At 37.6% G+C, this 16968-nt stretch overlaps 1 protein-coding gene across 2 annotated transcripts in view; it reads left to right on the forward strand.

Moving 5' to 3' along the window:
• Nucleotides 1–16968, forward strand: part of LOC143249479 (solute carrier family 12 member 2-like) — an 81458-nt gene that overhangs the window by 5112 nt on the left and 59378 nt on the right. Inside the window, exon 1 of one of the 2 annotated variants that reach the window (XM_076499396.1) lies at nt 16820–16839. The exons of the other annotated variant lie outside the window; for it this stretch is intronic. The gene's annotated coding sequence lies outside the window, so the exon portion shown is untranslated. Of the gene's footprint in view, nt 1–16819; nt 16840–16968 lie in introns of those variants that run through there. 2 annotated transcript variants of the gene reach the window in all.

Consider the following 16968-nt stretch of genomic DNA (forward strand, 5'->3'; position numbering starts at 1 on the left):
CGTGCCCCAGTGGAAGCTGGATCAGGCAGACTGGTCCACTTTCACTGCTCTCGCAGAACTTGATCCTGCCATCGTGAATCAGCCATCAATAGATGACTGTGGCAGCGGTACTGGCTGTATTATACAAGCAGCTGCTCAGTGTATTCCCAAAACCTCGACACGTTTTCAACGATATCCTCGTCTATGGTGAAATCCTTAGCACGGAAGGCTCAAAAACGGGCCTGGGATACTTTTCGTAAATGTCCCACACTTTCGAACTGTGTCGCTTTCCAACGGGCCCGTGCACATGCTAGGTGGGTAAGACGTCAAAGCCAGAAGGAATCTTGGATTACGTTCACCACTAGCATATATTCTACCACCAATTCCAAGAGCATATGGGACAGGATTCGAAAGGTTAATGGGCACTACAATTCTATCCCTCTCTCGATCTTACTCTCTGATGGTCAGGAGGTGGCTGATGTCCGGAGCATCGCTGATACTCTAGGTGAAAGCTTTTGCCAGGTATCTAGCACTTCGGCTTGTACCTCCACCTTCTTGGCCATCAAGACTCGGGCAGAGCGTTCACCTCTTTCCTTTCGAACTGACTGTTTCTTTGACTATAATTGTCCCTTTACACTGGTGGAACTGAAAATGGCCCTTCATCGGTCTGGCAATACATCTGTTGGACCTGATGATGTTCATTATGACGTGCTGCACCATCTGTCTCCTGCTTCTCTTGATGTCCTTCTGATTGTCTTTAACCGGATCTGGCAGGAGAATGTTTTTCCTGATGCCTGGTGCCAGGCTATTATTTTACCTTTCTCTAAGCCAGGGAGAGCTATCTCTGTAAGATTTTAGAAAGGATGGTTAATGCTCGTCTTGTTTGGTTCCTCGAATCAAACCACCTCCCCCCCCCCCCCGACAGCACTCCACCACAGACCACCTAATTGGTTTTGAAACATCTATCAGAGAAGCCTTTCTCAAACGCCAACATCTTGTATCAATATTCTTTGATATTGAGAAGGCTTACGACACAACATCGAGGTATGGTGTTTTGCGAGACCTCCATACATCTGGGTTACGTGGCCATTTACTCATGTTTATTAAAAAAATTTAATTGACAGGAGGTTCCAAGTCCGAGTGAGTTCGACATTTTCCCGTTCTTTTGTACAGGAACTTGGAGTCCCTCAAGGCTGTGTTTTGAGTGTCACACTCTTCAGTATAAAGATAAATGCCATCACTGAACAACACCCTCTTACTATTGCGAATGGGCTGTATGTCGGCGACTCATGTTCACATCTCATGTCAGTCGTCGAACATGAGATATATTGAGCGGCAACTACAAACTGCCCTCAATCGTGTACTGAAGTGGACTGTGGCGAACGGCTTTAATTTCTCTCTCTCTAAAATCGTATGCATGCACTTTTGCCATCAACGGGGGTATCCACCCTTATTCTGAACTTCATATCGGTGAAGTTTTGTTGCCAGTAGTCCCGGAGACCAAGTTCTTGGGGCTTATCTTTGATCATAAGCTGACCTTTATACCACACTTAAAGCAGCTTCGGGTCAAATGCACAAGAGCACTGAACATCCTCCGTATCCACTCTTCTACCAGTTGGGGAGCAGATCGATGTTCAATGTTAATGGTATGTCGTGCTCTTATTCGATCAAAACTCGACTATGGATCAGTGGTCTATGGGTCTGCCAGACCCTTGGCCTTAAAGATGCTGGACCCCATTCATCACCAAGGACTTCGACTCTGCACTGGGGCTTTCCGTACCTCTCCAGTTCAAAGCTTATACGTTGAATCTCATGAACCTTCTCTGCACCTTCGCCGTTTGCAACTATCTTTACAATATTCTTCGAAACTTCTTTCCTTAACACAGCATCCCACCTGGGGATGTGTTTTCCTTCCTCGGTGGGCCGTACTTTTTCAAAACAGACGATCTGTCATTGCTCCGTTTGGCCTTCGCATCCAGGCGCAATTGGATGAATTGGGTCTGTCCTTGGATAACATTGCAGATTTCACAGGTCAGCCCATCCCACCATGGCCTATTACAGTCCCCAAATGTGACCTTTCTTTCAGTCATCTATAAAAGGCAGATACTCCAGATTGGAAGTACCGTCTTTTATTTAATGAACATTTTTCGAACACTCATTCAGTTCCCATTTATACAAATGGTTCCAAATCAGGTAATTCAGTGGGCTCTGCTATGGTTAGCTGTGGTTCAGTAGTTGCACGTAGAATCCCCCTCTACAGCTTCTGTGTTCACTGCTGAACTGTATGCCATATCTCTTGCCCTGATTCATATTGCAGCTGAGCAGTACTCCAACTGCACTATTTATACTGACTCGCTTAGTCCTATACAGGCCCTGGAATCGCTACACGTAGGCTCACATCCTGTTTTCTCTGATATTCAAAACCGACTGGCCCATTTCTCATTAACTGCTACTTCTATCCAGTTTTTCTGGGTACCAGGCCATGTTGGTATTCGCGGGAACGAGCTTGCTGACACGGCAGCTAAATCTATATGCTCCGGCACTATCACCTCTGTGCCTATTCCGTACATGAACTATGGTCTTGTATTCAAGGCTTGGCTCCGTGCCAGCTGGCAGTCCAATTGGAATGAGCAACGTGACAACAAACTTTTTCAAATCAAACCCAAAATTGGACTTTGGCCATCTAGCTTCCGTAAAGTTCGGAAGGAGGAAGTTGTTCTAACTAGACTATGAATTGGTCACAGTTTTTTAACTCATCGTTTTCTTTTATCTGGAACTGATGCACCAAATGCTAGTTTGTGTAACACTCAAATCACTATCAGCCATATTTTACTTTCTTGCCATCGTTACCATTCTCAACGATGGCAATATTTTAAACATGTTTTTTCCCAGGGTTTATCAGTAACATTGAACAGTGTTATTGGTGATGGTGACACTGTCCACCTTGATAAAGGTTTTTTAGCTTTTTAATGGCCATTAATCTTTTTAATCTCATTTAAGTGTTGCATATTTATTCATTACACCTGTTTAATTGTGGTTCCTTTTTTACAGTTTCATTCTCTATAGCTCAATTTGACATTGAAAAATGGCCAGAACATTAAATAACTCGACACCAGGACTGGAAAGGCCAACTTCAGGTGACTAACGCTGCTGTTTGAACTACCCGTTAGACATTCTGGCGAGTTGTTATTACACTTTTGCTGCATGTCATTTCACACTTTTACTACTTTACCTTTTCGTACTGGCCATAATGACACATAACCGGAACCAGGACTGGAAAGACCAACTTCAGGTGACTGACGGTGGTTCTTATACTTACCTGTTAGTTTTCCTGGCGGGTTATGATCATTACCATTCTGCTACAGGTAGTCCTTTACAACTTTATAGACTGGATGTCAATATCGGTTTTATACAATTTTCTGTTTTTAATCGCTGTTTTGTTTTTACCCTCATTTACTTTTACAAATTTTACTCCATTTACTTTACTTTTACCTTTTTACTGGACATTTGGCTACTCATTATTACGATTTTGCTATGTGTCTTTTAAAACTTCTATTATTTTACATTTTGATAATGGCTGCTATGACACATAACCCGGAACCAGGACTGGAAAGGCCAACTTCAGGTGACTGACGGTGGTTCTTGAACTTACCTGTTAGTCTTCCTGGCGGGTTATGTTCATTACCATTTTGCTAGAGTAAGTACTTTACAACTTCTTTTACTCTGATTTCTCTTTTAACATTGTAGACTAGGTGTCAACATTGGTTTTATACTTTTTCTGTTTTTCAATGATGTTTTGTTTTACCTTCATTTTCTTTTCTGTATTTTACTACATTTAATTTTTTACCTTTTTACCGGACGTTTGGCGCAGATAGCCTAGCTGCTTTGTGCCATAAAACACTATATCAATCAATCAATCAAGCAGATAACTTCGTGCGCTTAGCAGTCGACTTGTGACTGTAGTAATCGTGCGTCATTTGTGATTTTTTCCTAATCTTTCAATCAATTCGTACTATGTCGAGCAAAAACAAAGTGGTTGGACGAATACATATAATATGGATTCACATGTATAACGGAACATGATGAGAGTCAGCGTCCTCAATGCATGATTTGCAATGCCAAGTTGAGCAATTTTAGTCTAGCACCGGCAAAACTAAGAGAACACTCCCTAAAGCTGCATGGAGATAGGAAATACAAGAACACAACGTTTGTTTAATTCAAAGTAAAAAGAGCCAGGTTTGATGAAAAAGCTACATTGTCGGCTTTGTACTCCTCGACAAACCGATCCTCACAGCATCAAGTTGCATACTTGATCGCAAAACAGGACAAACCACGCACCATTGGTGAAGCACGCGTAAAACCAGCTGTTTAAAGATGGCGAATATCATGCTGGGAAAAGCTGCTGAAAATAAGTTATCCTAAATTCCTCTTTCAAATGACACCATCAGCAGCAGAATAGATGACATGAGCGATGACATCTTGGCTCAAGTAGTTGAAGGCTGAATTTTGCTGGGCTTGAAATCAGATCTGCAATCTGATTTCCAATCTAAGCCAGCTATTCGTGCGCTATGTGAAGAACGACGAGATAAAAGATTTTTTATTTTGTAAGCCTCTTACAACAACAACTAAGGCCGACGTGAAGAAACTTGTGGATGACTTCTTCAGAGACAACGATCTTTCGTAGGATATGGTTTCTGCAGTTTGTTCGGATGGAGCTCCAGTCATGCTGGGACGAAACTCTGGCTTTGGTGCGCTGGTGACAGCCGATGCACCACACATCATTGTAACACATTGTTCTGCACAAGCATGCATTGGCAACAAAAACCTTGCCTTTAAAACTGGCAGGAGTATTAAAATTGTAGTGGAATATGTGAACTTTGTGCAAAATAGTGCCCTGAAGCACTGCTCTTCAAAGAGCTGTGTAATGAAATGGGCTCTGAATTCGAGATACTTCTGTACCATTCTAACGTTTGGTGGTTATCCCGGGTAAGGTGCTGAATCGTGCTTTTTCCGTGCGTGTGGAATTAGCCCTGTTTTTGCGAGAGCATTAACATTGTCATGCAGATTGTTTCGAAAAATCTGGGTTCATTCTCATTTTGGCGTACGTGGCCGATATCTTCAATGCTCTCAATCATCTCAATCAACAGATGCAGGGCAGTGGAGTCAACATCATCGAAACAGAAGAAAACCTGAAGGCTTTTCAAAAAAAAGCTACCGTTATGGAAACGACGAACAGAGAATAATATTTTCGCAAACGTTCCCCTGCTGGACGACAGTGTAAGTAAGATCGAAGATGTGTCTGAAATTGGAGACATTTCTGTACCCGGGTAACTGAAGCAAGCAATTGCCATGCACTTAGATGAGCTCGCAAAGTCTCTCGACGGATATTTCCCCATCAGAGTCATATCCAGCATGGGTGAGACAGCCGTTCACGTTTAGTGTTGCGACAGCAGATGTCAATGATGAATATCTCGACGAAATCATTGAACTTTAGCAGAGCCAGGGTCAACAGCAACGTTTCAGAACAACAACGCTCTCAACGTTTTGGTATCACCAAATCGTGGAGTACCCTCTTATTGCTAAGAAAGCGCTTGAGATACTCATACCGTTTTTTACAACGTATCTTTGCGAATAATCCTTTTCGAGGATGGTAGACATAAAAACGATAGAAAGGAACAGACTTTGTTGCGAAAATGATATGAGTGCTTACCAAGATGAAGCCGCGCATTTCTGAACTTGTCACTGAAAAGCAAAAGTCACATTGATTTGCAGTAAATATTCATTGAGTTATGTTTTTCTTTTTGTGTGAAATTCATGTTTTGTTGATTTTGTTCTTTGAACACAGTGATATTGTGCAGCTGATGCATGATTCATTTTGTGCAATAATAAAATATCTACTTATGTTTTGAATTTGAAAAAATCATACTTTATTTTTCCAATTACGAATGGTTCAGTGAATGCAAGTTCGAAACTTCCTGGGTTCAGTACCTCAAACAGGGTTAAGAACCATTGTTAGTTCTCGTGCTATTTTAGACTTACTCCCTCTGTGTACACAGGGAAAACTTGCGTATACTAATAAGACTAACAGCAATCATTTTTCATAGCGACAAAAACTCGTGAAAGATCGCTCAGGAAGTTCCCACAAACAAATATTTATTAAAATTCACCAGTAAACTAAATATTGCTAAGTTCTTTCAGTATGTTTTGTCAGAATTCTGTCATCAACAGCCATCTCCAACTGTTAAACGTTCAAGAATTTTATCTTACAATCTCAGCGGTTTTAATTGTGTATCTGACGAATACCGCGTGGTCCGCTTAGTGTAATTTCTGTTGTATCTCGGTAGAAAGATGAAGTGATGATCATCGCAGAATATTAGAACAGCGTTTTGCTGTCAGGTATTTCTTCATAGCCCGATAAATGAAGGTCGCAAGGCAACTTTTTTTAGTTATTTATATTTAAGCTACTGTTACTACTAGTAGGAAGGTCGATTTAAAATCTTACGAGAAAAACCTAAAATGTCAAGTCTTTATATAGTTAAGATTATTTACAGGTGTCTGACTTGGCGATAAATTCGAATAAGAAACGGACAACACACAATCCACTTGTTTTAAAATAATGTATTCAAAATTGTTTGTTTTGAATTCGCGCAAAGCTACTTGAGGGCTATCTGCGCTAGCTGTCCCTAATTTACTACTGTAAGACGAGAGGGAAGGCAGCTAGTCATCACCGCTAACTCCTGAGCTACTCTTTTACCAACGAATTATGGTATTAAGCGTGATACTATAACGCCCCCGCCACTGAAAGGACGAGCATGTTTGGTGCGACCGGGATACGAACCCGCGACCCTCGGATTACAAGTCGAACGCCTTAATACACTTCACCATGCCGGGCCTCACATTTAAAATAAGTCAAATATGTGTACAAAAAGACCTCGGCACGATATTGGTTATCACAGTTGTCTAAAGGTTTAAATTCTTTTTTTGACGTGAAAAGTCCACACAGACTAGCTCAGTTATTTTAGAACCTAGCTATCAAGACGAATTGCATTTTCTCTCCTTTTATCACAATAGTGTCAGTAAAAAAAAAAAAAACACTTGTTTTCCTGTTAGTTACCACAGTTGTATCCAGAACTTTAAATATTTCTTTGGCCCGGCATGGCCGAGCGCGTTAAGGCATGCGCTCGTAATCTGAGGGTCGCGGGTTCGCATCCGAGTCGCGCTAAACATGCTCGCCCTCCCAGCCGTGGGGGCGTTATAATGTTACGGTCAATCCCACTTTTCGTTGGTAAAAGAGTAGCCCAAGAGTTGGCGGTGGGTGGTGATGACTAGCTGCCTTCCCTCTAGTCTTACACTGCAAAATTAGGGACGGCTAGCATAGATAGCCCTCGAGTAGCTTTGTGCGAAAATTCAAAACAAACAAACAAAATAATTCTTTTTCGTCAAAGTCCACATAGGCAGGTACAATTGATTCATAACTCGTTTTAAAGTATCGCCTGTTACAGCTAAGCTGACAATCAGTTTAACTTTTCACTAAACTTCTCACTTGTTCACCTATATATAGATCCAGAATTTTCTATAAACTACAAGACGTTATGATGTAATAATACTCACTTTAGGCAACGAGAGAAAAAACAAGGTTCAATTAATGTGATGTCAAATTATAACAGTTGAACTACACACACACACACGGTATTGCTCTCGCCGAGTTGCACACACGGTATTGCTCTCGCCGAGTTGCACACACGGTATTGCTCTCGCCGAGTTGCACACACGGTATTGCTCTCGCCGAGTTGCACACACGGTATTACTCTCGCCGAGTTACGTAAATTGTCATAGCCATCGGTTTTAAAATAATTAGTTTTTACATCCTGATTATAAAAACTAAACAATCAGTAGATATGATATCACTAAATGATAACTCTTACACTAAACAGTCTTGTATATCCAACATCAGGGCTGCTCAAAAACTAATTTTTCCCCTTCCCTCCACTTGACATTGTGGTAGGGGCGACATCTTATTGTGGGGATGTCCCTAGAAAACCTACTTTAACTAGTTAAGGACCTAATAATTTTCCTAACCAGTTCCCAATTAAACTTGAAGGTTTAAAACAAATTGGTGAAAGAGGAGGAAGGTGTAAGAAACGTAAAGGTATGTTACAATGGTAGGAGACTTGGCTTGCTGCGAATTGCACTGACAAAGATATTTTGACTGGGAATAAACTGTCTTCTTCCTCACTAGATGAGGGGCAACAGGAAAAGGGTATGGGGCTCGTTTGTTTAGGCGTAGGCGATGAGGAAGATTCGGCTGAAATATCAATCAGTAAAGCATTTGTAGAGGTTGAATGATTAGACAAAAAAGAATGAAACGTTGAAGACAGCTTGGTGGCTGTCGTTAGTGGGTTCGATAGGCGGCAAGGTTTGAATGGCTTCTCTTGTACACTCAGGAAATTGAATGCTTGTTGTTTGTAATTGGGTTTTCGCTAGTAGCGTGTGATACATAAATTACTGCTTGCAATACTTGAAATCGGTAACATTATAGCTATTTGTACCCAAAGAAATAACATTTAAGTTTCATAACAAAAACTATATTTTGTGTATGTCTGTATATATGAATGACAATTTTCTATACTGCATCACGAAAGCAGTAGCAAATCTCCGAGGTGGCAAAGTTATACGTTGCTAATGGAGTTGAGTACGTTATAACACAAGTTTTATTGCAGTGAAAAATATTTTAAAGCACACACTGAAAAAAAAATTGAAAAACAAACTTGCAGAATATTAAATTTATTGAAAAATTAAACAGTTTGTAGAAGACGTATGTTTTATAAATAGATTTTCATTTACTTCGTTTTCATTTCATTTAAAAGAATCGAACTGTTTTGTGTTAATTTTCCGCTTCAATTCGTGGAAAAAGTGGTACTCTAGGATTATTGAGTAATTCGTGATGAAAGACTGTTCTTGGAGACTTACAATTTGTTTTTTTTTTGTTTTTTTTTGAACGAATAATTTCGTTATGTTAATCTATTCTATAAATATTGGATGGATGCTTTTTTTGTATATAGATTATAGCTAAATGTGATTATGAACATTGGAATTTGTATTTGCGTATATAGTTCTAATGTCCTGTGTTACGAATTTTATGTTGACTTTATTAATTTAGACTTATTCATAAGGTAAGTTTCCTCAAAGAACAGGAACTTCATTTCTAGGGGTAACATTCAGGTTTTGAAGATCATGAATTATTTAATCAAGTTGATTTCTGTCACCATATTCTCTTTTACAACAAGGTATTAGTTATAATTCCTCCATGCTTACAGTATTTACTAAAAAAACATTGTTGGAATTTTATCTTGTTCGAAACTTGTTAGTTTCAAGATAACAAATTAAATATGCACTACCTATTAGAAAACGTAATTGCTTTTGATTTTACATATAACTGTGAATAACATGCACACTTAAGCCATGGATGTTTGAACTCTAATACTTTTAAACATTTACATTATAAAAAGTAACACTAATGCTAATATTTAAATATCAGTGTTTTGGACTTGTTAAAATATAATAGCTGTATATACATCGAATAATGACCAGTTATTATCAACAACTCGACTAAATGCGCTCTAAAGAATCAAACTATCAAATGACTGAGAAAAGGTAATACAAGTCTTAAAATTCAACAACCATTATGGACAATGAATGTCAAACTGTGAAGTGCATGTTTATATGTATTCATGTAGATAAATTCAGTATTGGTAGGGCTGTTTTACATTTCTAAGTCAGTCACTCTCGGTACCTTTTCTTAAATTTATTAACATGTGTCAATTTACTTCCCATTATAATTTCTACTTTAAAGACTTTTCGTTATGTATAAATCTTACTGTTTGCGAGCTTTATGCACTGCAAAATAGTAGATGTGGCTGATCCATGTCTAGGATGATTCTCTGAGATAATTCATAAATTATTTTACTTCTGTATTAATTGAAATGTTAAGCGTTTGCTATTAATGTTCCGAAGTGAGCACATTTTTTTGTTTGGATTTTGGGTTTGAATTAGTTAATTAACCCATTATAAAAGAAGTCATCTATTTTTCGTCATCCTTCTCTATACCTCTCAAGATGGAACGGTCACAAAAGTATATTATAGAAATTTATATAAGTTAAAACTACATTTCAATCGGTTTAAGAAACTATACAGAAGTTGTGAAATAAAACTATCATTACGACCTTCATGTTGGAGCCAGTTAACTGTGAAGTGTTTCGGATATGAATAGTAATCTTCGTTGTGACATTAAAGTAGAATGGAACTCTTGCTTATATGATACTAGAAAAACTTTTTATTACTCGATATGCAACCCCCAACCTCGCGAAATTGTTATCCTGTATTCACGTAAATTTGCAATAAGGGTTAACAATTTTGAGGTATAAACTATATTGTTCCTCATTTAAGAACTAAACGCATTATTGAAACATGGCAATTTTCAAGTTTCTTACTGAATTAGTACCCCGCCTTCATTCTAATGATCTGGTAAATATAATTTCCGGTTATGAGTTAATATGCAAACATTAGTAAGAGAAACTATTTTACATTTTGCGGTATCACGAAGTACGTGTTTCAGGCTAAATACATGATATATTCCGGTCTTTTTTAGTTGTTTTTTGTTGTTGTTGCTAGCCAACATTACACACATAATTATGCTAATACTTCAATCTTTATAGCAATTCGTTTGGGAATGGCCTGGCATGGCCAAGCGTGTAAGGCGTGCGACTCGTAATCTGAGGATCGCGGGTTCGCGCCCGCGTCGCGCTAAATATGCTCGCCCTCCCAGCCGTGGGGGCGTATAATGTAAGACGGTCAATCCCACTATTCGTTGGTAAAAGAGTAGCCCAAGAGTTGGCGGTGGGTGGTGATGACTAGCTGCCTTCCCTCTAGTCCTACACTGCTAAATTAGGGACGGCTAGCACAGATAGCCCTCGAGTAGCTTTGTGCGAAATTCCAAAACAAACAATCGTTTGGGAACAGTTTATTTCTTCCTCCTGGGGAATAATCAGTAAGTATTAAAAACTTACTCCACCTGTAGATATGACCACGTATTTTATCAGATATGTTTCTATAAGTGTTAGAAATTACTTCAAACATCTAATTTTCTGTGCTTCTGATGGCACATGCCACTCTTCCGACATACTGAATGCGGTTAGTAGTATTTTCGGATTGTTACTAATGTCGGCTGACAAATCTTAGTTTGTTGCTAGAATGAACAGTTAGTGGTTACTGCTGTCTCTCCCATTGTTATCAACCAATTTTCAACTAGAAGTTAGCAGTCAACTTTGACTTGAAATCACAAACTGAAATTAATTTTAAAATGGACAGGAACAGTTGCCCTATTTTCTTTTTGTATAAGGACTAACTCGTATCAGCTAGACATTTGGTTTTGGCAGTGATGTGTCCATTGTTTCATTTACTCACAAAAATACCAAGAATTATCTGATAGCCTTTTTTATGTACTTTTATTTGATCGCGGATGATTCTAATTACTGTTCTACCTGCCAGCTCACACATTTTTCGATTGACGTGTTACTGGCTTTATCATTCCGCCATGTTTCAAAACCTATACTTCAGTTAGTATCTTGCTTGAGCCAGTTCAGGAAAGAATTTTTTTTCTCTTATTTTGTGAAACGTTGTAGAAAGGGGGCGTTTTTCTGTGAAACCTTAAGTATAATTTATAATTATATGCAACGGAACTTTCATTTTTAATTGAAGCTGGCTTTTATCAGTTTAACCAATGTCTACCATTTTGGCCCTTTTCTTCATATCTCCCAACCCATCAAGCTCTGAATCCCAAGCTCATGATGTTGCTTGAACACTATTTCTTTTAAATTGTTCTAATGCGGTTTACGTTATAACTCGAAGTTGTGCTCAACTGTAGTAAAGAACATATATCCATTAATTCTTTACTTATTAATTGTTTTCCACGGTTTATAAGCTAATCAGTTCAGAATAATAAATCTAAAGGGAGTGACTGTTAACACTTGTATCCCTTAAACTGCATACATTTTCTTCGCTTTTCTATAAAGTAGAACTCAACAGTATCAAATCAATATTTAACTACAAAATCGTGAATAATCAAATGACTGTAGGGATTATACTCTTATTCTGAAGAAGGAACATAACACACGATACGATAAAGGTTATACGTAACAATGTCACTAATTTAGTTTGACATATGCTCTATTCCTGTTTAGTCAACCCAATTAGAATACGAATTCACAAGTTTTTTATGTATCTCTCTCTCTGTTAATCTGAAGATGACCTAAGAAGGTTGAAACGTTGCTCTCTGCTTTATTTTGGTAAAAGTTAATGCACATACCAGCCCTCCTGAGATACGTGTTTATTGCAAGTGGGTTTTTCGTCATCACGACTTCACAAGTTTTCTCTTAACATGTGCAGAAGTCAATCTGTATACACCGAAACTCAACATTGCACGTGCTAAATTTTAATGTTGCAAGTAAAAGTAGGTTCTTGTTTATAGTCGCCTCTATCAATATCACGTACAAAGTGACGCTATTTTATACTTAAATATCCAGACAATGTCTCGAAAAATAACACATAGTTAAGTTCACTTCTTGATGGTTTTACCTTCAACATTTTTCTTTTAACGGTTTTATAGATTAACTTGACGGGGTTTAATAGTTAGTGTCAAGCTATCTACAGAAGAGTTCAAACCATGACTTTCCTGGAAACAGGACGTCGCGATTCTAGCTGTTCGCACGTCACAAACATTATCGCCCATAGAAATATTTTCAAGTTTGGCAAAACATGTATGTTGGAGTTCAGCGTTTAGTGTAAACTAAAAGACTAAGAGTATGCTCTGTGTACTTAAATGCAAGCACAAATTTAGTCTTAATAAAAAAATACTAAAACATTCTTTGTTTTACATGATAATGAGTAACCTTTTGTGAAAAACTCCTACTTTCCGCTTCCTGCGGGTATCCATGGTCATAAGAGCAAGCTGTTCAAGACCAAACAAAATATGGTGGTAGCACTACTGAGTGGCTGTCTTCCTGTTAATCAGTATTTTAATATTAGGGACGGCTGTGCCTGAACCTAAGCCAAGGTCGGAGACCCTACCCTTTTAACTCGTTTACACATAAAGCACCGTTTTGATTAATAATTTCAATCTTCAAAAACAACTGAAATTTTAAGATCTTCAACTTGTAATTTTAATATTTACAATGTAAACAGCAAAAATAAATACTTTTTAATAGGCATAATAAACTACTTTAGACTGTTAATTAATAAATGTTTTCTTGTTTGGTGGGTTCTTTTGAATTTTTTGGTAAAAGTGATGGTAAGTCCAATCCACGTAGTAATAAAAAACTCTTATTTCTTTAAACAGTTGCTACTTGTGAGTATAATTTTTAAACGTACCTTTCAATCTATACTCTGAAACTGGTGTAGGCTTAGATCCACAGATGCTGTTTGAATAGAAATTCTGAAATTAAGTGTGTGTACACCCAACTTACTCGAATGAGATTGATAAACAGCGCTAGGCTGGGGATAGGCTGGTGGTTATGGCACTTAATTTGCAATCTGCGGGACATTGGTTTGGATCCTCGTCATCTAACATGTTCGCCTTTTCAGTCTTGTGACGGTAAGCCTGATTGGTCGTTCGTAAGTGGATGGTGTTGGCAAGTAACCTTCCTTCTAGTTTATCACAATTTATTACATTAGAGATAGCTAGCGCAGATAGCTCTAAAATAGCAGTGCATGAAATTCAAATTAAACTAAACAAAAACGCTAACACTATGAGTAACAGAATAACAATAGACCTGATAACCCTCGCTTATAACGCTGAATAACTTTTCTGACACTGAACTGAGTCACAAATGAATATTCAGTAACTTATTGCTCGTTAACTGTTCAATTACTAATTGCTTTACTGGGGCATATTTATATTTTCACCTTGTTTCTACATGTATATACTGCTTAAGATTACTATCTCAGAGATGCCAACTATTTCAAATGACTGAGCGTAATGATTGTAGACATAGCCCTTTATCATTTGTGGCTACTAGGCTTGACCAATATCTCTAAGCTGTTTATTATTATATTATTTATTACTGCTTTAGATCGCTCATTTATGACTGTGTTTTGTGTATTTAATAAATAAATTTAAAAAAAATTGTTTTGAAATTGTTTTTCATATTCTGAATTTTTACTCATAATTGTCGTTATTTGCATTGTTTTTGTCTTTGCCTCAGCCTTTTGGATTTGATGGTAACATGGCTACAGTATTCCAAGGTCGACCTGCAATAATAGAAGGCACAGCAGTAATGGTAATAGATGTAAACCAAATAAGGCATCCCTTTTCTTGTTTTGTGTTGTGTTATTTTAGGTTGACACTCTTGAGGAGATGCAGAAATAAAAATGGCTATTCTAATCTATTCATTTAATTATTCGTTTACTAAATGTTTTATTTTGTCGTGCATTGTATTTTCGACAATATTGAATGTCTACTTTATTCTTGTCTTTCTACACTTCAGTTTTGTCATTACAGCTTCTATGCACTTGAGTCTTTCTAATCTATCTCCAATGGCTTTATTGATATTCTTCCCAATTAGATCTACATTTTAATTCTTCTATAAACAGAACCCTTACATTTGGATTTTCTTTTAAATTTATCTTACTCCTTGTTTTTCTTTTAATATCCTATCGCATTCTTTTAGTTTTCTCCATTTCTTGCTTTTTCTTTATTTTCTGTCTCTTTCTTGTAACCTGCTATATTCTTCCTTTTTAAAACTATTTCACCATCTCTAATATGCCATATCTGGTGAGGTTATTTTGCAGTTGAAGTCTAATAAACTTTAATAAAATAATCCCATTTCAGGCATCAGTGTTTTAACGTTATTTGAAAATAATGCATAGTTCAGGTAACGTTGGATAATAGATTAGTTTATTTCTCCCCTAAATTTGCTACAAACTGCAGGTTAATACAGCTTGTACATGGTTAAAAGAAATTTACTTGCTAATGGTATTCGGATTAACATACCAATGAACTTACTTGTATCGGGTCATCCCATAAGTAATGTTTGAAAATTGAATACAGAAAGTACATCATTTCTGTCTTTATAGAAGGTTTTAATGACTAAAATATGTGGTAGGACGGGTATCAAAATGTTCAGACAAATAAAAGAAACTAACCCAACTCCACTTTTCAGACCATTAATCAAAAAAACCTTTATGAAGATGGATGTGTCTGAGGAGCACATTAGGCATATAATGCTTTGAGTTTAAAAAGGCAATAGTGCATCAGAAATTACACGAAACATTCAAGGTGTGTATGGTGCAGAGTCTCTCAATGAAAGAAAATGTCGAAGGTGGTTTCAATAGTTCACATCAGGTGACTACAGCTCAAGTAATGCACCACGTTCAGGTCATCCTGTTGAGTTTAATGATGACTTGCTGCTGGCTGCACTTGAAGATTGTGCTGTAAGAGTTGAACTAACACAGAAGCTTAATTCAATCCATTCAAAAGATCACTATCATCAGCAACAGCTTGGAAAGATGTCAAAACTTGGAAAATGAGTCCTCCATAACTTAACAGAAGCCAACCCTAGAGCAAGAGTGGACATTTACACCACTCTGCACTCTCGTGAACGTAACTCACCTTTTATGGACAGGTTAGATGAAAAATGGATATTTTATAAGAATGTTGAGTGCCGCAGACTATGGCTCAATGTAGGATTACTGGCTAAACCATAACTCAAAATGGACCTCTTCCCTAGGAAAGTCTTGTTTAGCGTTTGGTGGGATATTATTGGTATGATCCACTTTAAGTTGCAGCCACTCAATGTAACGATTACATCGGACTTCTATTGTCAACAGTTGGAGCACTTGAGTATTGCACTGAAAGAAGAGACCTGCTTTGATCAATGGTAAGTGTTGTTACACCAGGATAATGCACGGTCCCATACAGCAAGGATCACATCTGCAAAGATTGAAGAGCTAGACTGGGAAAAACTTCCACATCTTTATTCTCCAGATCTTGCCCCATCTTATTATCATGTATTCCGAAGTTTGCAAAACTATCTTGATGTAAAAAGAGCTTGGAACGCATGAAAATGTGAAAATTACCCTCTCTACAGTCTTTTCCTCCACACTCCAAGAGTTTAAAAAAAGTGGTATTCAGAAGCTTGTGAATCGTTGGCAGGAAGTAATTAATAATATTGGAACATACATTAATGATTAAATAACATTAAAAGCATTTAAAATCCTTTATCTTTTTCTGAGCCTAAAATCGGACATTATTTAAGTGATGACCTGATATAATTTCACATGTAATCGATATTTACTGAATACATCCGTAACTAACGCTGGTCTGATAATTACACTAACTCCTTAACCACCAAATTAAATTTAAACCTACTCGTTGCTTTACTTATTTTCGCACTTAAAATTTATTCCTTTCTCTCGGGATTTGTTAAAGCCTTTCCGCCATTATCATTCGCGAACATTAAGTATTCTTGCAACCAACTAAATTAAAGCAAATGAAAATATAACTTACACCGATATTGAGTTTTAATCTATGTTTATTTTGGAACTTCGCGCAAAGCTACACGAAGAATATATGCGCTAGCCGTCCCTAATTTAGCAGTGTGAGACTAGAGGAAATGCAGCTAGTTTTCACCACTCACCGCCAACTTTTGGGCTACTCTTTTACCAACGAATAGTGGGATTTACCGTAATTAACGCCCCCACGCCTGAAAGGGCGACCATGTTTGATGCGACAGGGATTCGAACCCGTGACTCAGATTACGAGTCGAACGCCTTAACTCACCTGGCCATGCCGTGCCTCTAATCTATGTAGGTAACTTTCTTTGATCAGAAGTTAAAATTAGTTGTGATGTGTGATCATAAGAATATAAAAGTAAATTAATGTTTACTGGGATTTTAAAATTTTATTTTGAAAATATTAAGTATTAAGGTTTAAAA

The sequence above is a fragment of the Tachypleus tridentatus genome, chromosome 4 (genome assembly GCF_004210375.1).
Source record: "Tachypleus tridentatus isolate NWPU-2018 chromosome 4, ASM421037v1, whole genome shotgun sequence".
In the NCBI taxonomy this organism is placed as follows: Eukaryota; Metazoa; Arthropoda; class Merostomata; order Xiphosura; family Limulidae; genus Tachypleus; species Tachypleus tridentatus.